The sequence below is a fragment of the Phacochoerus africanus genome, chromosome 4 (genome assembly GCF_016906955.1).
Source record: "Phacochoerus africanus isolate WHEZ1 chromosome 4, ROS_Pafr_v1, whole genome shotgun sequence".
NCBI classification, from domain to species: domain Eukaryota; kingdom Metazoa; phylum Chordata; class Mammalia; order Artiodactyla; family Suidae; genus Phacochoerus; species Phacochoerus africanus.
This window is the reverse complement of record NC_062547.1, coordinates 77,704,244-77,726,913: the sequence shown is the minus strand read 5'-3', so window position 1 is coordinate 77,726,913 and position 22,670 is coordinate 77,704,244. Positions and strand designations below refer to the sequence as shown.

General features: G+C 52.1%; 2 long non-coding RNA genes across 2 annotated transcripts; both read right to left on the bottom strand.

The window, feature by feature from the left end:
• Window positions 1-12,048: 12,048 nt before the first annotated feature.
• LOC125124305 (uncharacterized) lies at window positions 12,049-14,859 on the bottom strand. Its single transcript, XR_007134258.1, has 2 exons — window positions 13,385-14,859; window positions 12,049-12,840 (listed from the first exon to the last, which is right to left on the bottom strand). It is a non-coding gene; the product is annotated as an uncharacterized LOC125124305 (long non-coding RNA).
• Window positions 14,860-18,417: 3,558 nt separating this feature from the next.
• LOC125125983 (uncharacterized) lies at window positions 18,418-22,620 on the bottom strand. The gene is made up of 3 exons (XR_007134491.1): window positions 22,072-22,620; window positions 20,721-20,834; window positions 18,418-18,683 (listed from the first exon to the last, which is right to left on the bottom strand). It is a non-coding gene; the product is annotated as an uncharacterized LOC125125983 (long non-coding RNA).
• Between the last annotated feature and the right edge of the window lie 50 nt (window positions 22,621-22,670).

Sequence of the window (22,670 nt, the reverse complement as noted above, 5' to 3'; positions counted from 1 at the left end):
GAGTATAGTTCTCTGTGCTTAGAATCAGAATTTTGAAATTTCCCTTAGGATTAAATGGCTATGCAAAATGGCTTAACCAACCTCCAGAAAGGCGCAAACTGCAGTGTCCCCCTACCCCCTACTCTCCTGGAGGCCCTGGTCCAGAACCCACCCTTGATCTCACTGCTGATCCTTCCAGAAGAAAGTATGCATGGGCAGAGTTTCTGTCGTGGCACAGAGGAAATGAATCCGACTAGGAACCATGAGGTTGCAGATTGGATCCCTGGACTCGCTCAGTGGGTTAAGGATCCGGCATTGCTGTGAGCTGTGGTGTAGGTCTCAGATGCAGTTCGGGTCCCCTGTTGCTGTGGCTGTGGTGTAGGCTGGTGGCTACAGCTCTGATTAGACCCATAGTCTGGGAACTCCATATGCTGCGGGTGCGGCCCTAAAGAGACAAAAAGACCAAAAAAGAGGAAGAAAGTATGCATGGATGGATATAACACAACTCTAGCTATGACCTGGTTTGGTCCTGATGGCTCTGCTAGCTATCTCTGGCCTCAGAGTCCTGCTGGAACTGGACCATCACCTGCCCTTCCCACAGACATGCCCCTGGGAAGCCAAGGTGAGGGCTGCGATGGGGCAGGTTCAAGGGTCTGGAAGATGCCTAAGTCCATACAAGACCATCTGTGTAGGGTGGTGTGTGACAGCCTGACCCTTGGCAGACTGGTAGAGGGGATTCCGGGTGTCCAGAGTCACTCCTCAGCAGCCATGAATGTTATTGGGCCCCTTCAGGCACCCCTGCTGTGTGGCATCAATGCCACCCACCACCCTGGGCCACTCCAGACCATGGGGCTGTCCCCTCTGCATGCCCGCCTGGCTTCTTGGAGGGCTACCCCATTACCCCAAGGACTTGCTGGCTGCTACCTGAGAATGTGGGGGAGAGGCAAGTCTCCCTGGGGAACCCCCCTCTGCCTGACCCCCCACAGTTACCCCCTATGTTGCCTCCCCCCACCCCCAGTGGCCTCAGTTGGTCTGCCCGTGAAATGGATGAGGTGGAGATGACCTGGGATCACACTATGGCTGCTCTGACAGGGGCCAGGAGGGAAGAAACGGGGATAGGGAGGGGGGACACAGGGGAAATGGGGTCCTGCATCCTCATGGATACTAGTTAGATTTGTTACTACTGACTCACAATGGCAACTCCCTCTATTTTTGACCACTGCATGCAATGGCTTGATGTGGAATCTCAGTTCCCAGACCAGGTATTGAACCCAGGCCACTGCTTTGAAAGCATCAAGTCCTAACCCCTACACCACCAGGGAACTCTCTGATGGTGGCCATACTGACAGGTGGGAGGTGCCATCTCATTGTGGTTTTGATTTGCATTTCTCTAAGGATTAATGATGAGAATGATTTTTTTTTTTTTTGTCTTTTTGCTATTTCTAGGGCCACTCCCGTGTGGCATATGGAGGCTCCCAGGCTAGGGGTCCAGTCGGAGCTGCAGCCGACAGCCTACGCCAGAGCCACAGCAACGCTGGATCCGAGCCGCATCTGCAACCTACACCACAGCTCACGGCAACGCCGGATCCCCAACCCACTGAGCAAGGGCAGGGACCGAACCCGCAACCTCATGGTTCCTAGTCGGATTCGTTAACCACTGCGCCACGACGGGAACTCCATAATTTTTTTTTTTTTTTGAGAATGATTTTAAATACCAGCTGTGTGTCTTCTTTGGGAAAATGTCTACTCAGATCCTCTCCCTATGTTTTAAAAATTGAAGTTTCCGGAGTTCCCGTTGTGGCGCAGTGGTTAACGAATCCGACTAGGAACCATGAGGTTGCGGGTTCCGTCCCTGCCCTTGCTCAGTGGGTTAACGATCCGGCGTTGCCGTGAGCTGTGGTGTAGGTTGCAGACGCGGCTCGGATCCCGCGTTGCTGTGGCTCTGGCGTAGGCCGGTGGCTACAGCTCCGATTCAACCCCTAGCCTGGGAACCTCCATATGCCGCAGGAGCGGCCCAAAAAATAGCAACAACAACAAAAAGACAAAAAAAAAATTTGAAGTTTTCGTGTTTTGGTTTCTTTTTTTTTTTTGGTCTTTTTGCCATTTTTTGGGCTGCTGCCGTGGCATATGGAGGTTCCCAGGCTAGGAATCCAATTGGAGCTGTAGCTGCCAAGCCTACACCAGAGCCACAGCAACATGGGATCCGAGCCGCGTCTGCAACCTACACCACAGCTCAGGGCAACGCCGGATCCTTAACCCACTGAGCAAGGGCAGAGATGGAACCCGCAACCTCATGGTTCCTAGTCGGATTCGTTAACCACTGAGCCATGACAGGAACTCCTGTTTTGGTTTCTTTTGGCCATACCCATGACATGTGGGGGTGTCTGGGCCAGGGATCGAACCCTTGCCACTGCAGCGACTCAAATCACAGTAGTGACAATGCCAGATCCTTAATCCCCTGAGCCATAAGGGAAATCCTGTTTATTGTTTTGTTGTCACATCTGGACCTCCCTTGACCTGCCCTTCCTAGCATCCGCTCCTTTTTTAAAAATAGATTTCAGGAGTTCCCGTCGTGGCACAGGATCGGCCCAAGAAATAGCAAAAAAGACAAAATAAATAAATAAAATAAAATAAAGTATATTTGAAAAAAAATAAAAATAAAAATAGATTTCAGTTTTTGAACTGTTTTAGGTTTACAGAAATATTGAGCAGAAATTGCAGAAAGTTCCCATATACACACGCTCACACTTGTTTCTCTGCTGTTTCCTCCATCCCTTTCACTGCTGTGGCCCAGGTTCAATCCCTGTTCTGGGAACTGAGATCCCACATCAAGCCACTGCATGTCTCTGCCAAAAACAAATAAAATACAAATTGGAGTTCCCTGGTGGCTCAGGGGGTTAAGGATCCAGCATTGTCATTGCAGGGGCTCAGGTCACTGCTGTGGTGTGAGCTCTATCCCTGCCCCTCGAAGCATGTTGTCGTGTAGCCACAAAAAATACAAAAAAACAAACAACAACAACAAAAAAAAACAGTTGCAATCGGTGGGCAACATGGAAACTTTATCATTAACTAAAGCTGTAGCGACACTCAGGTCACTCTTGGTGTCTATGGATTTGGACAAATGTGTACTGACAGCTCTCCACCATTACAGTGTCATACAGAATGCTTTCCTTGCCCTAAACCCATCTGCTCTCTACCTCTTCATTCTCTCCTCACAACTGCGGCACTGCTGATCCTTCTGCTGTCCCTGAGACAGGCTGGGACCTGGGACCTGGCACCGCCCGCCCCTGCCCCCCGCAGTGCTTGCACCTGAACAAACATCTCTTCCAGTGACAAAAGTCAAACTCTAAGGGATTCAAAATAACTGGCCACATGTGCAGTTGATGCAAATTATGGACACAAAGATACAAAGAAACTAAAAAAGCCAGCAGCCACTTCTGAACCGTCAAGAGCAGAAGCAGGAGTTCCTGCCCTAGCGCAGCAGAAACGAATCTGACTGGGACCCATGAGGTTTCATGTTCGATCCCTGACCTCGCTCAGTGGGTTAAGGATCTGGCGTTGCCATGAGCTGTGGTGTAGGTCGCAGACGTGGCTTGGACCGGGTGTGGCTGTGGCTGTGGCTGTGGCGTAGGCTGGTGGCTGTAGCTCTGTAGCTTCGGTTAGACCCCTAGTCTGGGAATCTCCATATGCTGTGGGTGCAGTCCACAGAAGCAAGGTGTGGAAAACAAAGCAGGTATTACGCATGCCCAAAGCGGGTGGGGGAGACCATCTCAGCCACCCCTCTGGACCCACCCTGCCCTCACCACATATAAAGAACCAGCTCCCCTTCCCTTGGGAGCAATGGAGCAAGGGAACATGTTACTTGTTTTGGCTCCCCCCATCACCTCTCCCCCGGCTGCAGGAGGGGACCAAATAAAGCCTCACCTGAGTTTCTTGTCAATTTCTACTGACCTCTTGTCAATTTCTACTGAAGGAAGCCAAGAGCCCTGGAGGTAACATCTCCCGACTTCTGCCTTTCCCAGAATGCCCTGGAGCTGGGTCATAGGGGAACATTCCTTCGTCTGCATGTCCACCAGTTATCTGTCCATCTACCCACTGGAGGGCATCTGGGCTGCCGCCAGTCCAGGCATTTATGGATGAAGCTGCAGGAACCATGTGCAGGTTTCTGTGTGGAAGGCATTGTCACCTTTGCATCCTCAGAGCTCAAGCCATGCTGCAAGGGTCTCCTTGATTTCTGGCGCCCACTGATGTCCACCCCACCAATGCCAAAGTGAGGGGGGGTGGGGAACCTTGGCCTTGCTGCTTCTGTGAGGCCCAGAACTGGAGGCTGGGGTTGGACAACCCTGCTCCGGTTCCCGCCATGGTGAGTGACCTCAGATGCTGCCCTGAGCCTCAGTTTCCCGGCTTCCTGAGGCCTGGAGGGAAGGTCATAGAGGGGTGGCAGGCACCAGCCTCCCCCGCTCCTGTCTCCCCTCCCCTCTCCCTCCGCCTCTTCTCTTGCTCCAGGCAGGAAATGCTGGACAGAAGCCAGTAGGGCAGCCACAGGTGAAGGGACCTCGCCCCCTAGAATCCTCGCTTCTCCAGGATGTGAGCCTCCGGGTTCGGGAAAGTGGGGCGCCCAGCATTCTCCAGCAGGTTTTTCTGGCCCACAGAATCCAAGGTGGTAACTCATCATCAGGCTGCCCGAACTTGTCCCATTTCTCGCCTGTGCACAGAGCTCTCGAATGAGGAAGACTCCTGTGTGGTCTACCTGTACCTTCCCACGCATGCCCAAAGTGGGTGGGGAAGACACGGCCCCAGTGCAGTCTTGGGGCCACCAGGAAAGGCCAAGGTCCAAGGGTCTCATGTTCCTTCCCAAGAGGCAGACTCCTGTTCATTGGTGGGAATGGAGTAAAATGGGGCAGCCGCTGCAGAAAGGAGTCAGCCACCTGTCCCAGTCATGCCATCCCTTGGCCTGTCCCCCAAATAACTGAAAACAGGGGTTCAAACAAAGATGTGGTTCGACTGTTCACAGCAGCAGGCTTAACAGTGGCCCCAAGGTGGGAACAACCCAAGTGCCCATTGATGAGTGAACAGATACACATGCCATGTCCCTCCACCCACAGGAGCATCACTCGGCCATGAAGAGAAGAGAAGCCCCGACACTCCTACCACGTGGACGGACCTGGAGACCGCGATGCTCAGTGAGAGAAGCAGACACAGAAGGACACACGGTGTGGGATTCCATGGATGGGGAATGTCCAGAACAGGCACATCCACAGGGACAGAGAGTAAGTTTGTGGTTGTCAGGGGCTGGTGAGGGGGATGGGCGTGTCACTAAAGGGGATGGGATTTCGTTTTGGGGAAATAAGAATCTTCTGGAATTAGTGGTGATGGTTGCACAGCATTGCAGACGTACTCCACTGAATTGTGCACTTAAAAATGGAATTCTTGGAGTTCCTGTCGTGGCTCAGCAGAAAAGAATCTAGCATCCATGAAGATGCAGGTTCAATCCCTGGCCTTGCTCAGTGGGTTAAGGATCTAGCATTGCTGTGGTTGTGGTGTAGTTCTGACTCTACCCCTAGCCTAGGAACTTCCATCTGCCTCAAGTGTGACCCTAAAAAAAAAAGGCAAAATAAAATAAAATCTCCCTCAATTTTAGGGAGTTTCTACTGTGGTGCAGTAGGTGAAGAATCTGACTGCAGCTGCTTGGGTTGCTGTGGAGGTACGGGTTCAATCCCTGGCCCAACACAGTGGGTTAAAGGTCCAGCATTGCCACCACTGTGGCCTAGGTCTCAGCTGTGGCTTGGATTCACTCCTTGGCCCAGGAACTTCCATATGCTCATTTAAAAAAAAAAAAAATTTCAATTCTAGGAGTTCTCTCATGGCCCAGTGGGTTAAGGATCTAGCATTGTCACTACTCTGTTGTGGGTTTCATCCCTGGTCAGGAAACTTCTGCATGCTGCAGAAGTGGCAAAAAAAAAAAAAAAAAAGTCAATTTTTCATTATGTGAAGTTTATCCCCATTTTTTTTTCTTTTTTTATGGCTAAACCTGGGGCATATGGAAGTTCCCAGACTAGGGGTCTATTTGGAGCTGCAGCTGCCAGCCTATGCCACCATCACAGCAACTTGGAATCCAAGCCACATCTGCAACCTATACCACAGATCAAGGCAATGCCTGATACTTAACCCACTGAGCAAGGCCGGAGATTCAACCCACATCCTCATGGGTACTAGTCGGGTTCTTAATGCACTGAGCCACATTGGGAATGCCCTTAATTTTTTATTTTTATTTATTTTTATTTTTTATGTCTTTTCTAGGGCTGCACCCGCGGCATATGGAGGTTCCCAGGCTAGGGGTCTAATCGGAGCTGTAGCCGCCAGCCTATGCCAGAGCCACAGCAACGCCAGATCCAAGCCACATCTGCGACCTACACCATAGCCCACAGCAACACTGGATCCTTAACCCACTGAGCACAGCCAGGGATGGAACCCCCAACCTCATGGTTCCTAGTCGGATTCGTTAACCACTGCGCCACTATGGGAACGCCAAGGGATGCACTTAATTTTTTTAAAAAAGAAATCTTGGAGTTCCCTAGTGGCCCAGAGGGTTTAGGAGTCAGTGTTGTCACTGCTGTGGCTCAGGTGTGTGTGATCCCTGGCTCTGGAACTTCTGCACGCTGTTGGTATAAATAAATAAGGGATCATTCTCAAAACAACTTCATGTCACTGATCATAAAGTTGATCTTAAAACTAAAACAACTGGTTATTTTACCAGCAAAATGGGTTTGTTTGGAACACAGGTGAGAACAACAGGCAAGTCAGGAAAACAAAGCAGAGGAAATTCTTTTAAAGAGAAGAGGGAGTGGGAAGGAGCTGTTGTAAATTCAGAGCCCACTGGAGGAAAGTGGGAGTTGAGATTTTGGTGGCTTTTCATTGGCTGAGCTGTGAGGGCCTCTCATTGGCTAAACTGGGATGGTCTCTCATTGGCTGGGCTGTTCCTGGGCAGAGAGAAACGCTTCCGCCTCCTTCTGGGTGATGAGCCACCTTGTTCTCAGAGATGCAGAGATAGGTCTCTTCCTGTCTGGGGTTTGCAGCCCACCTGACAGTGAGTGGTAGGGGTGAGGCTCCCATTCGGCCTCCGGACTCCACTTTAAGTGAGGTTTCCTTTGTTCGGTGTCACAGTTCGCTAACTGTGATAGCCCCACTTTGTGCCCGCTCTGGGCCCAGCCGAGTTCGGGGCCCAGGACAGTCATAAAGACACCAAGCAGGGGCACCTTTTACTGTGTGTCCCTGAAGCTGAGCCGAATGCTGAGCCGAAACAGCCCCATTTCAGTTGGGGCCTAGCAGGGCTTATCTGGTTTGGTCTTACTTTTCCTTCCACGAGGAGGTCAAGGCCATATAGACGGGGCTTCTGTCCTCTGCCCCAAGGGCAGCACCTCCCTAAGGTCGAGGGCTTTGCAGACCAGACAACTCTGCTCCACAAGGGGTGAACCTTGCCCCTGTTTTAGAGGCACCACCGCTGAGGTTCAGGGCAATGAAACAGCTGTCAATATCGCCTGTCACCTCCTGGGATCCCACTGTAGCCATCCTGTCATTGTTTGAGCTGCCCACTCTGTGCCAGGTGCTGGAGACAGAATCCTGGACTCAGTTGCAACAGTGAAGGGGCTGCGAGAGCGCCGGGCTGGGTGTGATGTCAGCTAACTGGCATCTGGTCCCCTCCCCAGGTCCGGGCATTGGTGTCTACCACTACTCAGCCTGGCCTGAAAGTGGCTAATCTCCTTTCTACCTGCCTCCCCACGATGGCCAAGTAGGGGTGCCACAGAGGTCCTGGCTGGAGGGCTGGTTCTGATGGTCAGTGGGGTGCAAAGGCGGGTGCCTGGGGTCCTCTGTGCCCTGGGCACACTCAGCTGTAAAATGGCCCACATTGTGGGTATCTGGGGGTGGGGTGGGGTGTTTGGGAGGGTCCTGGAAGGTTCTGCAGTTAGGCCAGGCTGGGGTCTAGTACATATTAAAAGTTCCAGCAGAGGAGTTCCCTTCATGGCTTAGTGATTAATGAACTTAACTAGGAACCATGAAGATGTGGGTTCGATCCCTGGCCTTGCTCAGTGGGTTAAGGATCTGGCAGTTGCTGTGAGCTGTGGTGTAGGTTGCAGATGTGGCTTGGATCCTATGTGGCTGTGGTGTAGGCCGGCAGCTGTAGCTCAGATTCTACCCCTAGCTTGTGAACCTCCATATGCTGCAGGTGCGGCCCTAAAAAAAAAAAAAAAAAGGCAAAAAAAAAGTTCCAGCAGAATCCAGGAGGAGAAAGAAATTCCTGGTGGCCTCTAATTTTTTTAATTAAAATTTTTGGGGGGCATCTAATTTAAAACAAACAAACAAACAATGTGGGAAACAGAGGAGGAATGTTAGGAATGCGGCCAGCCCCCTCCTGGGTGGGGGGATGGGGCCCTGGCCTGACGGCCCATGGACAGAGGCCACCCTGGGGCCCACCGGGGCTCCCCCAGCCTCTGCGCTCCAGGAGCGAACAAAGACAATTATTAACAGACTTGGAAAAGCAATTACAACTGCCCCAAACCCTCCCTCTGTTTTTCTCTCATTCTTGGATTTAATACCTCATTCCCTGCGGAAGTGAAAAGGGAGAAAGTATCAGACAGTCTGGAACCCAAAGGAATTTTCCTTCCTTGACTGGGGTCAGGATCTCAGTACCACTGGCCTCCCTGTAAGGGGACCTGGGCAGAGAGCCCTGGTGGTTTGAATTCTTGAAGGTCTAGGCATGGAAGATTTCAGGGAGAAATAACTATGAACTTTGTGGGCTGTCAAAGGAAGACAAGAATTTAAAAGCTGTATTTCTAAAGCTTTGGCCTGGTCTGTCCCGGCTGTGTCCCTACCACTCTGCCGGAACCCTATACAATATCTGGAAATGACACAAGAACATTCCGGAGCCCAGAGGCCGTGCTTTGGAGATAAATACAAGCCTCTCGGTACGTTTGTTTTTTATTATTGGGACCTGTTTTATCTTCAGCAGAAAAGGAAGTTGCCAAGAAAACAGGGGTGATGGATGTTGGTGGGGCTTTCCTCTGCCCAACGGATTCTAGAATGTTCCTCCAGGAAATGCCCAGGAATTTAAACCCTATTGGCTCCACAGAGAAGCTAAGAGTGGGGGTGCAAAATGTGGTTTCTTTAAAAAAAAAAAAAAGTTGTGGAGAAGGAAAGTCGATCTCTCCAGGCTTTCTGGGTTTTTCTGGTTGTTCGTCCAGCTCTGCTGTTCTGATAGGAAGGCCCATGGCAATGGGCTGGCTGGAGGGTCCTGGTGTGAGGACCTGCAGGAAGTGGTGGCTTGTGCCAGTTCAGAGGGACTGGGGTGGGCCTCCCAGTGGTCAAATGCTGGGACTGGGCTCCAGAGAGCTGGTGTGCTCCCAGCTCCCAGCAGGTCCCAGATGAGTTCAAGGAGACCAGGTCAGTTGCTCACTTGAGGGGCTCGGCCAGGGGCTTCCACTTGTGCAAGTGTGATCCAGCTCTATTTAAAGATGATGTTTATGGAAAGTCCTGTGGATAGACAGCAGGGTTGGCTGTAGAACAATGCTTGACACCATTGAGCTGGGCACTTAAAAGTGATTAAGAGCATTTAGGAGTTCCTGTCGTGGCGCAGTGGAAACGAATCCAACTAGAAACCATGTGGTTGAGGGTTCGATCCCTGGCCTCGTTTAGTGGGTTAAGGATCTGGCGTTGCCGTGAGCAGTGGTGTAGGTTGCAGATGTGGCTTGGATCCTGCATTGCTATGGCTGTAGTGTATAGGCCAGCAGCTACAGCTCTGATTCGACCCCTAGCCTGGGAATTTCCATATGCTGCGGGCGCAGCCCTAAAAAGCAAAAAAAAAAAAGAAAGAAAGAAAGAAAAAGAAAAAAAGAGTGTGCATTTTATGTGATGTCTATTTTACCACCATTAAAATAACAAAAATGATATTACGGGGAGTTCCCTGGTGGCTCAGTGGGTTAAGGGTCTGGTGTCACTACTGTGGTTCATTTTCTATCACTGGCCCAGGAACTTCCACATGCTATGGGAATGGCCAAAAAAACAAAACAAAAACAAACAAAAAAGATGTTTCAAAAGAAATGTTACTATCATCTGGAAAGTCTTAGGGTATAAAATGAGTGAAATAAAAACAGCTCATCTAAACAAGGAAACCTGGGAGTTCCTTTTGTGGCTCAGTGGTTAATGAACCCTACTAGGAACCACAAGGATGCAGGTTCGATCCCTGGCCTTGCTCAGTAGGTTAAGGTCTGGTGTTGCCATGAGCTGTGGTGTAGGTTGCAGACTCTGGCTCGGATCCCGCATTGCTGTGGCTGTGGTGTAGGCTGGCAGCTGTAGCTCCACTTCAACTCTTAGCCTGGGAACTTCCATATGCCGAGGGTGTGGCACAAAAAAAAAAAAAGAAAAAGAAAAAGAAAAAAAAACCCCAAAAAATAAAAAAACAAAAAAATCCCCAAAGAAACCTATCTCTCTGTGGTTAACAGGATAAAGCTATAAAATAATAATTTCAGGAGTTCCCGTCGTGGCGCAGTGGTTAACGAATCCGACTAGGAACCATGAGGTTGCGGGTTCGGTCCCTGCCCTTGCTCAGTGGGTTAACGATCCGGCGTTACCGTGAGCTGTGGTGTAGGTTGCAGACGCGGCTCGGATCCTGCGTTGTTGTGGCTCTGGCGTAGGCCGGTGGCTGCAGCTCTGATTCAACCCCTAGCCTGGGAACCTCCATATGCCGCGGGAGTGGCCCAAGAAATAGCAAAAAAAAAAAAAAAAAAAAAAAAAAGACAAAAAATAAAATAATAATTTCAAAACCTGTTCAATGGTGTTTTTTTTTTGTTGTTGTTGTTTTCTATTTTTGGCCCATGGCATGTGGAGTTCCCAGGCCAGGGGTCAGATCCAGGCCTTAGGTAGTTACAGCCTACACCACAGCTACAGCAATGCTGGATCCTTAACCTACTGTGCTGGCCTGGGGATGGAACCTACGTCCTAGTGTTGAAGCCACCAATCTCTCTAGAACTCCTCAAACCTTTATTATTATTATTACTATTTTTAATGTTTGTCTGCATTTGAGAGACCTGGAGCTGTTTTTTAAATGTATCAAGGAGAGGAACTCCCATTGTAATGCAATGGGATAGGCAGCATCTTGGGAGCATTGGGAGGTGGGTTCCATCCCCCACCTGGCCCAGTGGGTTAGGGATCCTGTGTTACCACAGCTGTGGCTTAGTTCTCTGCTGCAGCTGGTATCTGATCCCTGGCCTGGGAGCCCCCAAACGCTGCAGGGCAGCCAAAAAAAAAAAAAATTGTATCAAGGATAAATGGATACAAAAGGATCATTTGAAAACTGCGGGAGGGCAGCTGTGTAACAGCTGGAAGCAAGGTGCCACTTTATGAAATACAAAAACCACTGTATGCTCCTCACAGATTCTCGGATGTGGAAAATGCCTGAAGGCAAATACTGTGACCTTGGTGCAACAGGAATCTGCCAGGAGCAGGAGAGAAGAGCTTTGAAAGTTTATTTTATATTCTTCTAGGGGTGTGTGAGTTTGTTACAATGACACTTTGTAATTTTAGGCAAGGTTTAAAAGATACTAGCATGATCCTGATTATAAATAGACAGGTGTATATATAAATATGGATATGGTGTTTATATATTATATATAACACAACGTAGAGCTACATGGTCACATGTCCCTATCTGTGTTTACACATGTCTCATACAACAGAAACAGATCTAGGGAGCACTCTCAAGGGAAGACCTATGATGTTAAATGTAGTTATTGCTGACTTCGAAGGCTGGGTGTTACAAATGATTTTTTTTTTTTCCCTAGGGCCGCATCTGCAGCCTATGAAGGTTCCCAGGCTAGGGGTCGAATCGAAGCTGTAGCCGCTGGCCTATGCCACAGCCATAGCAACGCGGGATCCAAGCTGCATCTGCAACCTACACCACAGCTCCCAGTAACGCCGGATCCCTAACCCACTGAGCGAGGCCAGGGATTGAACCTGCAACCTCACGGTTCCTAGTCGGATTCGTCAACCACTGAGCCACAATGGGAACTTCACAAATGATTTTTAGTTTTCTTCTATTTGGTTGTCTGCATAGAATGAGTCTTTTACATACATTTTAAAGTCAATTAAAAAAAATGTACAAAAGGTTCAGGAACAAAGAAAAACCCCGTCCCCATCAGCAGTCACCCCCACACCCTTCCCCAGCCCCTGACAACCAGGAATCCACTCTCTGTCTGTGGATGTGCATCTGTTCTGGATGTTTTCCATCCATGGAATCCCATACTATGTGTGTGTCCTTCTGTGTCTGCCTCTCTCACTGAGCATCGTGGTCTCCAGGTCCATCCATGTGGTAGTGAGTGTCGGGGCTTCTCTCCTTTTCAGGCTGAGTGATGCTCCGTATGTGGAGGGACCACACTGTTTATCCATCATCCACTGTTGGGCACTTGTGTACAAATATTTATGTGGACATGTTTTCATTTTCTTGAAGTGGAATTCCTAGAATGTAATTACTGATCACACAATAGCTCTCTTTACTCTTTGGAGGATCAACCAATGTCTTCCATGGTGGCTACACTGTTTCATCTCCCACTAGCCGTGGACAAGGTTTCCAGTCTCCCACACCCTCGTCTACACTTGTGATCACTGTGTGCACAGTGGCTATCCTAGTGGGTGGGAGGTGACAACCATATGGACAGTGGTTATGCTTGGGTGGGAGGTGACAACTTTGTGTGGACAGCGCCATCCTTGTGGGTGAAGGTCCCAACACAGTGGCCTGACTTGCGTCTCCTCCATGATGCTGAGTGGCTCTTTACGTGCCTGTTGGTTGGTGGTCCATCTTTGCAGAAACGTCTGGGTAGAAATGCACAGGAATTTGGAGCCTGTTGTCTCGGCCCTTTCCTTCCCCTGGCAGGTGCCTCTGTCCAAACCCCTTTGGGAGGGCACCCAAGCAGCACCCTCTTAGCCCATCACAGTGAGAACAAGTCAGGGACATGGTGTCTCCACCCCAGGAAGGGGGGCGACTTCTGTGAAACATGGTGACAACGCCCACTGGTGTGTTCAGACTGAGAGGGTGATACAGGGCCTGTGATGTCCTCAGGGTGGGTCATCAGGAGCCCCCCCACCCTCCCCCGCTGGCGGGTGGCCTGGAGGCCACCTGAGCCAGCTGCCTGCAATGCAGGATCAAGTGTCTGCTTCCCGCTATAAACTATTGATGCTGGTGACGTCACCTGTGGTCTGCGGGTCTCATGTGTTACCTGCCATGGAACCTGAGGGCTGCCCTTCCTCCAACCTTGAGTCTCTCTGCCCGTCTAGGGGAGACTATCCTACCCCTCCTGGATCCTTCCAGAATTAGCTTTCTACCAGGATACCCCACACTGCCAGTGGGAGCCCTGACCTCTGGAGAGCAGGAATCTTTAGTTTAACTGAGTGATATCCGCTGGGTCATTCTCCTGGGGACTGTCCGCCTTAAGGTCCCCTTGGCCCTGGAAAATATACAAAAGCATTAGCAGGTCGGAGCCAGTATCCTCAGCTCTGAGCACCCTCTGTGCAGCCCTGCTGGGCTCTGCAGGGGTGGGGTAGCCTCCCTGGCCCTCCCATTAGATGCCAGGAGGCCCCCCACTGTGACAAAAGCAGCCACCACAGACATCCCCAGCGTCCCCTGTAGCAGAGTTGCCCCAGGTAAGAACAGCTGCTCTATTATGCTGGTTTGGCCTTGAGAGCCAGCCTTATCCCTGCCCAGTTGACAAGCGATTGTCTGGATGGGACAGCCCCAGGTTGGGGGGGTCGCCAGGTGGGGGGACTGGGGTCTCTACTCCTCGGTAGTTGAGGTGGGTCTGCAGTCCCCTCTGTGCCTGCTCTCTGGCAACCCTAACCTGGCTGGTGCCCACAGCCCTGTGACCCCTTGGCCAGGTGGGTGGCGGGTGAGCAGATGGCCTCAGGATTGCTTACAGCCCAGCTCACGTTCCCTCTGGTATGGAGACACTATCCCTTTCATGAATTTTGCAAGCCCTGGAAGCTCTACCCAGCCTCCCAGTTCCCAGAGGCAGAATGAGCTTCCTGTGGCCGATGTCACCCAGAACTCTGGGTGGGGCGATGCAAGGCCACACGCATTTCCTCTCTCACAGTTTGGGGGCTGGAAGGCAGAGGTCCAGGTGCTGGCAGGCCGGCTCCTGTGGCCTCTGAGTGAGGTCTTCCTGGGGTAGCTGGCCACTCTGGTGGCCATATTGCCCCATCTCTGCCTTTGCGTCTCTGGCCTCTCCCTGTGACTCTGTGTCTCCTCTGAGAAGGACACTAGCCACCGTACTAGGGCTGCCCGACTCCAGGGTGACTCATCTTAGCAGGTGATCCACAAAGACCCTGTTTCCAAATAAAGGTGCATTCACGGGTGCCACCAGTCAGGATGTGGACATCTTTGGGGGCCACAATTCAACCCCTGACATGTCTTTGCAAGTCCCTCCTCCACACTCGGGCCAGGTCTCTGAGTGCTGCTGCCACACACACCCACCTCCTTGTGGAAAAGAAGCAACCTCTCAGTGAAGCGCTGGGAGGGCAGGTCAAGAGCAGCAGCAGGGAACCCTGGTGTGACAGGTCGAAAGGGCACTTCCCCTGAGATCCCCACCCACCCCTGTGACCCATCACCCCAGTGTGATCCTGAGAAAACCCTGATACATGCAGCCTGAAGATGCCCAGCCCAGGCTCCTGTGGAGAGATGGCAAGACCGTTACACCCGGGGGTGGAGCAGGGTGGACTCTGGACGTTATGGGGGTCCTAGGGCAGAGAGAGAACATCAGGGGAAAACTGAGGAAATTCAACAACAGACAGGATGCAGACTTCCCGTCGTGGCGCAGTGGTTAAAGAATCCAACTAGGAACCATGAGGTTGCAGGTTCGATCCCTGGCCTCACTCAGTGGGTTAGGGATCTGGCGTTGCCGTGAGCTGTGGTGTAGGTCGCAGACATGGCTTGGATCCTGTGTTGCTGTGGCTGTGGCGTAGGCCGGTGACTACAGCTTCGATTCGACCCCTAGCCTGGGAACCTCCACATGCCGAGGCAGCGGCCCTAGAAAAGGCAAAAAGCCAAAAAAAAAAAAAAAATAGGACGGTAATGTGGAGACGTTGGAGCTCTGGACTACAGGCCGGGGCCATTGAGGACAAGGTCTCGCATTTCCCCCAAAGGTAAAGCTCAGAGTCACCCCTCAACCCAGCACCCCAACTCCTGGGGGCTGGTGTGGGAGCACTGTGTCACACGTACACCCCCCCCCGTTAGATATCCTGCAGTCCTAACCTCCAGGGCCTGTGAATGAGATCACAGGAAACAGTCTTTTCAGAGGTGAGCAAGTGAAAGTCATCAGGATGGGTCCTAATTCAATATGCCTGGTGTCCTTAGAAAAACCCGAGATCAGGGACAGCCAGGGGAGGAAGACACAGGGAGAAGATGGCTACTTACAGACCAAGGATGAGACCAGCCCTGCCGACTCCTTGACCTTGGATTTCTGGCCTCCAGAACTGCAGAGGAATAAATTTCTGTTGTTTCAGCCACTGCTCCACCCACCCACATTTGTGTCATTCATGACTGGAGCCCGTGGAAACTACACAGATTTATCCATGAGAAATGAAAATGTATGACCACACAGAAGCCTGTATACACATGTTCACAACAGCTGAAAAGTCATGTCCATCAACATATGAAGGATGAATCAAATGTCATCCATCCACACACTGGAATATCATACCACTGTGGACAGGAGAGAAATAGAGTTCCCACTGTGGCTCAGCAGTTTAAGAACCCATCTAGTATCCATGAGGATGCAGGTTCAATCCCTAGCCTTGCTCAGTGGGTTAAAGGATCTGGTGTTGCTGCAAGCTACAGATGTGGCTCGGATCCTGCGTTGCTGTTGCTGTGGCGTAGGCTGGTAGTTGTGGCTCCAATTCAACCCCTACTCTGGGAACTTCATATGGCACAAGTGCAGCCATAAAAAGGAAAAAAAAAAAGAGAGAGAAGCACTGACACTCAGTACCACGTGGACAGACCTGGAGACCACGATGCTCAGTGAGAGAGAAACAGATACAGAAGGACACACTGTGTGAGATGCCATGGATGGGAAACGTCCAGAACAGGCACATCCACAGACAGTAGGTTTGTGGTCATCAGAGGTTGGGGAGTGGTTGGGGATGACTGCTGATGGGGAATGGGCTTCCCTTTGGGGTGGTGGGATGTCCCACAGTTGCTTTTGGTAATGGGAGCACACCTTGTGAATGTACTAAAATGAAACTCTGAATTGTGCAGTGTATCTGGTGAATTGTAGTAGCTACCTGGTGGCACAGCATGTTAAGGATCCAGTGTTGTCACTGCTGTGGTGCCAGTTCAATTCCTGGCCTGGGAACTTCCACAGGCCATGGGTGCAGCCAAAAAAAAATTGCATGGTGTATGAATTCCATCTCACTAAAAATGTTAAAAGAACAGCTTTTCTTTGCTGCCTATGAGTTTCAGATCCGGCAGCATACAGAGCAGAAACGAACAAGACGCCCAGACTCAGCGCTGCTGGCGTTGCCCCCCACCCAGGAGCACACTCTCTCCTGAGTCTGCCTGTGCCTGGCATGTTCTCCACTTGCCCCACGGATGCCATGGCCCTGTCCTGAGGGTGTGGCAGCATCACCACTGCCTGTTCCACATCAGGGCGGCTCCAGGGCCCTGCAACGTGTTGGGACACCCCCTCCACTACAGGTGCACTGCCTGGCCGCCCATCCTGGAACCCTATGCCACCCAGCCAGCCCCCACCATGCCTCTAAGACCCTCTACTTCCCTCAATGCTGTTTGCTCCACTCACCCCTTTGGGACCATATCAGACACACCTCTCCCCCAGGAAGCCATCCCTGATCCCCTCTCCGGTCCCTGCAGGGCTCTGCTCCATCCTCCCCCACCTCTCTGGACACGCATGTCCAGCAGTGGTGAAATGATCCACAGTGTGGCCAGATCTCCGCTCTGTGCCCAACTTGGACCACGGCTGCCCACACATGTGGGGCTTTGAGAGGCTACAAGGATTTGGGAAGGGGGTGGGATCTCTCTGGTCCTGCAAAGAGATAGAGCCAAAAGCAATGCACAAACACAGCAGTCCCATTCATTGGAGCTTCCTGTGACCATGGTGTGTGCTGGCTGCTGAGAAAATCTCGGTGTGCGGAATGCTTGAGTTCTGTGTGACAGTCATATGAACGTTTCGTTTTGTTTTCTTGCAATTAACGTAAATTTATATTTAAAACTTTTTTTTGCCATGCTCAAGGCATGAAGAAATTCCCAGACCAGATCAAACCCAAGCCACTGCAGTGGCTTAACGTGCTGTGCCACAAGGGAACTCCAACAGTATTTTCTAAGTAGAAATTTTTTTTTGTTGTCTTTTTGTCTCTTTAGGGCCACACCATGGTATATGGAGGTTCCCAGGCTAGGGGTCATGTCGGAGCTGTAGCTGCTGGCCTACGCCACAGCCATAGGAACACACAATCCGAGCTTCGTCTGCAACCTACACCACAGCTCATGACTACACTGGATCCTCAACCCACTGAGCAATGCCAGGGATTGAACCCGTGTCCTCATGGATGCTAGTTGGGTTCATTAACCGCTGAGGCACAACAAGAACTCCTCTAAGTAGAACTTTTACTGAGCTGCAACCTACACAGAGCAAAGCACCCCAATCACACCGTGTTATGCAAACTGAGCTCTGATGTGTTCCCAGGTCAAGAGATTGTTCCCGGGTCCTCCTGCCAAGCCTACCTGCTAATGTCCCCAGGTCCCCTGACTGAGCTCACCTGACCTCCTCAGCCACTGACCCCCAAGAGTACCCTGTCCTGAATTTCTGGCACCGTTGGTGAATTTTGCCTGATCTTGAACTGCATTTGTGTACTTGGAACAAAGATGTACCTGACCAGTCTCTGCTTCTTCACTGCTATGTTGTATTCCATCAGCCAACTGCACACAGTGTGTTCCTATCTTTTGGGCGGTGATCACATCTGTTATTCCTGATGTTCACCTGATGTGGAAGTTCCTGGGTCAGGGATCCAACCTGTGCCACAGCAGTGACAATGCCAGATCCCTGACTGTTGGCCACTGAGGAACTCCCATTTCATTCTTTTTAAAAGGCTGCTATGGAGATTCTATGGACAAAAGTGCAGGCTGTTGTTGACAACTTCTGCTTGTTTCTTGGTAAACACAAAGGAGCTGAGTGCCTGGCCTGAAGGGAGGTATGCTGGCAGTGTGTTAAGAAACTGCCCAACTGTTTTCAAAGCTGCTGCACCTTTTCCCTCTCCCCAAGCAGTGTTTATAGTTTTGCCTGCCCCATCCTTAGAAGTGCTGGCACTTCCAGTCTTCATCCTAATGATTTCTCAAAAATGGCTTTATCAGCTCTAATTCACATAACCATACATTTACGATGCACGACACAGTGGTTTTCAATATATTCAGAGCTGTGCAACCACCATCACCGGGAAAGAAATGCCAGCTGTTAACATTCCCTCCCGAGCCCCTGACAACCAGAAACCCGCGCTCTGTGTCTGTGGATGCGCCTGTTCTGGATGTTTCCCATCCATGGCATCCCACCCTGTGTGTCCTTCTGTCTGCTTCTCTCACTGAGCGTCGTGGTCTCCAGGTCCGTCCGCATGGTAGCGAGTGTCGGGCTTCTCTCCTTATCAGGCTGAGTGATGCTCTCCTGTGTGGAAGGGCCACATTTGTTTATTTGTTCATCTGTTGAGTCATCTGAGTTGTTTCCACTTTGGGGTGTTGTGGCTTGTGCTGCTGTGAACACGCGTGTGCAGGTTTTGTGTGGGCTGTGTTTCCATTTCTCCTGGGAAAAATGGAAGTAGCATTGCAGGGTCAGTGGTAACTCTGCATTGATCCTTTGAGGACCGGCCAGAGCAGCCCTCCATCCTTAGAGCTCGGCAAAGCTGGAGCAGGTTGGGTAAAGCACAAGGGGGCCTCTTGCAGGCCGAAAGGCTCAGGCTGCTCGCCAGGCCTCTGTGCTTGAGAAAAAGAGACAAAGTGCTTCCTGATCAGAGGATTAAGAGGTAAGCCTGTAGGGAGGTGCCCCCCCCCCCCGCCCCCCGCCACAGGCCCAGCTCCCAGGGGGGAGATGGGGTGGCACTCAGGGTGGAGAGACTGCTCCAGCTGGGGGTAGGGCCTGGGGACACAGTGGTCCTTAGGAGAGAGGCTGGCCTGCTGGTTTGGGCAGATAAGGTTTGCACATTGGCCTGAGGGCCTGGGACTCAGGGAGGGGAGGGAGGGGTTGAGACTGGAATGCAGGATCAGGGTGGGAAGATCCTCGATCATGACAATTCAGGGAAGGGCCTTGGGGACCCTCCCCACCTTGCAGGAACAGGAGTCTGTCTGTCTGGGGCGGGGGGCTGGAGGTTGGGCAGGGCTGGTAGGTGTGGTGGAGGAAGAAGCCTGGGACCCCCTCCTCCCCCAGTTGAGGTGGGGGGGACAAGCAGGGGACCTTGGGGCTGGGGAGTCAGCTGTTCCCTGATGGACCCTGTCAGGGGCCAGAGAAGGGTTCTGATGTGAATATCCTCTGGCCAGAGCAACACCATTTCCCTTCTGAGTTCCGGAGGCTGGGGTGGGGATGGGGTGACCTCTCTGAGCCTCCCACCCCCAGCTCAGTCCAACAGAAATCTGGAAAATGCGTCAGAGAAGCTGGGGGGCCTTTGATGGGAGGAGATGTGGAGCCCCTGTCCTATTATAATCAAGGGAATGAAGAAACAAACACAGGAACAAAGCTTCCCAACTATTAATCCATTTCCATTTGAAACCCTAGGGAAAGCCCTTGGGGAGGAAGGGGACCCTGGCCCAGCCCCTTATTTTGACAGAGGGGTAAACTGAGGCACCCCAGTTAGATCTGAAGAGAGAAATAAGACCCAGCCGCACCCTCCCCACCCCCCAGTGCCTGGGATGCTGGCCTGCTGTCCCATCTTGTTCCCACCCCCTCCCACTCTCTCCTGCCACAGAGAGTATCATTTTCAAAATTCTCCAACAATTGCAAGGTGATCAGACACCCACGTTCACCCTGAATCATTGATGAGGGAGGCAGCTGGCTGGCGAGGCTAGGACCAGAGGGGGGACCAAGCAAGGAGCAGGCAGGGGGCTGCCTGCTCCAATAAACTGGGCATTGATCCAACTGATACTTGTGGCCAGGGGGCTCCCTGGACACCCCACCCCCAGCAGCTTTAGTGACTGGCCCAGGTTTCAGGTGGGGTCTTAAGATGGATGGGTGTCTCCCCAAATGGTGTGTCCCCAAAATGAACCTGAGAGCCCTGGGTTCTGGGGGAACCCTTTACCTGGGGGAAGGGTGGTTGCAGATGTGATTAAGGACCTTGAGATGAGATGAGCCTGGGGGCCTCTAAATCCAATGACAAAGGTCCTTTTTAAAGACACAGGGAGGGACTGAAAAATAGGGAGATGAGGACCATGTGACAGGAGGCGGGGACTGGAGGGATGAGACCACAAGCCAAGGACACCTGGAAACCCTAGAACTGGAAGAGGCAGGTAGGACCTTCCCTGGAGCCTCTGGAGGGAGCATGGTCTTGTCGGTGACTCGGTTTTGTCCTCCAGAACTGAGCAGGAATAATTCTGTGTTGCTTTGCACCACCTGGTTTGTAGCACTTGTGTGGTAACAGTGGTGGATTCTGATCCGGGCAGGGACCGCCTCTAACCCCTCATTTTCCGTGTCCCAGTGTTTTCTAGTGACACTGACCTGACTTCCTGTTATAGCAAGGAGCTCCAGTGAGAAGCAGGAAAGAACTCCTCAGACATTTTAAGGGAGATGTCCCGGGAGGCGTTTTCATGTGGGGGACTTCATGCCAATGCCCTAGCACAGGGAACAAATGAGGGAGTCCTGCAGGTTCAGGCAAGAACCTTCTGGAAGGGAATAGCCTTGCAAAGGAGGCCTGGGTAAATGAGGTCAGAAACTAGAAGGGCGTTTGGATATGTGGGGTCTGGGGTCTACCCGGCCACAGGGTCGAGTTCTGGGCAAGACAGCAGCCCTGGGAGGGTTTTAATACCGTTTAGAGCTGTGGTAGGAACCTGGTGGAGGGTCCACCAATGCGGCTGGGCAGGAGTACTCCCATGTCTCCATCAGCCCTGCCTGCTGTCAAGGGGACCGTTGCTGGCACTAGTCATCGAGGCAACAAATGAGCAGCTGAGTCTGGTGGTACCTAGAGCCTAGGGCCAACACAGTCCTGGAGGCAGCAAATCCCCAGGAATGTGTTGGGGATTCTCCTAAATCCACCAGGACATTCCCGATTAGCCGGTCTTGGACTTCAGATAGCCTTAGGCCAAAGAGAGAACCAAGGACCACTGGGTGGGAGGCCTCTGTGGAAATCAGCAGCCACCTCTAATCCCTGAAAGTCCGCTGGCTCGGGAGTGGCCTACCCCAAGGCTCCTGGGCCCAGTCCAGGCCTGCGCATGGCCCTGAAAGGGGTGCTGTTGCTATGACTCCGCCCAAGCTAAAACCGACCTGAGAGGCAGGAGCAAAAGCCTGATCTCCCTTTAGGGAAATAAGAAACATCATTTCTTCTCCCTCTCTAAAAATTAAAAAAATTCCCTTTTCAGAGTTCTGTTGTGGCGCAGCAATTTAAGGATCCCGGGTTGTTACTGACTGCTGAGACCTGGGTGACAGAGGTTCTATCCCTGGCCCAGGAACATCCACGAAACACAGCTACGGCCAAAAAAATTAAAAATCCAGTTTTCAGCACGAGGTGTATAACAAACAATATTTACGACATTTTCCTCTATTTACTGAAGGTCTGCGAGGCTTCCAAAAGCCTGGGAAAGCGGACCATCACCACCGCCACGGGCCTCCCTGGTTCTGGCCTCTTCGACTTGGTCTGCCCCTCCCCCACTCACCCCATTCAGCGGGCCCTGGTTTCTGCCACTCCTCCCGAGGGCATCCCTACCGCCCAGCCCTGCTCAACTCTTAATTCACCACTCCCCGGGATAAGTTCGGGGTGTTCTGCCGATGAGATGGAGACCCAGTCCATCCTCAACGCCCGACGATGGTGGATCCCGGGCCTCGGTTTCCCACAGTACAGGACGGGCGGAGTTACCGTGCGCCCCGGGCCTCGGTTTCTCCATTCCCGCAGTCAGGGGAGGGGACCCTGGTCGGGCTTCGTTGCTCTGGGGTGAACAAAGGACAGTCGGGACGACCCCTGACCACATCGCGAAGCATGCTTGGTGGCCAGCGGTGGAAAGAGCCCACCCACATCTGGGACGCGTTAGGCCGCCAGATCCCGGCGCGCTAACCCAAGAGGGCCGTCTGAGTTGGAATCAGACAACGGGCAGGTGCCCACAAGCAAGATGGAGCCCTATAGTTTTTCTGCCCAACCTCAAGATGGCGACGCACCTCCCTTTACCCTCGCGCCCTAGGCGGAGGTAGACTATGCCCGTTTGCAAGATGGCGGCAGCCTGGGAGAAGCACGCTTCCCGCCGCCTGACCCGCCACGTACCCACTCTCAAGATGGCTTCTCCCGGAAAGCCCCACGCAGGAGGGCAGCTCGCCCACAGGCACAGGCGCCGTCACGTGGTCTCATCTTGTCTCCCCTCCCCCGACTACACGGGCCGTTTCCGCCTCAAGCTCTGATGTATGGTCGCCTTCTCCAATGGTCGCCTGCAATTCTGTTTGGCCCCACCCCTCGAGCGGCCTTCT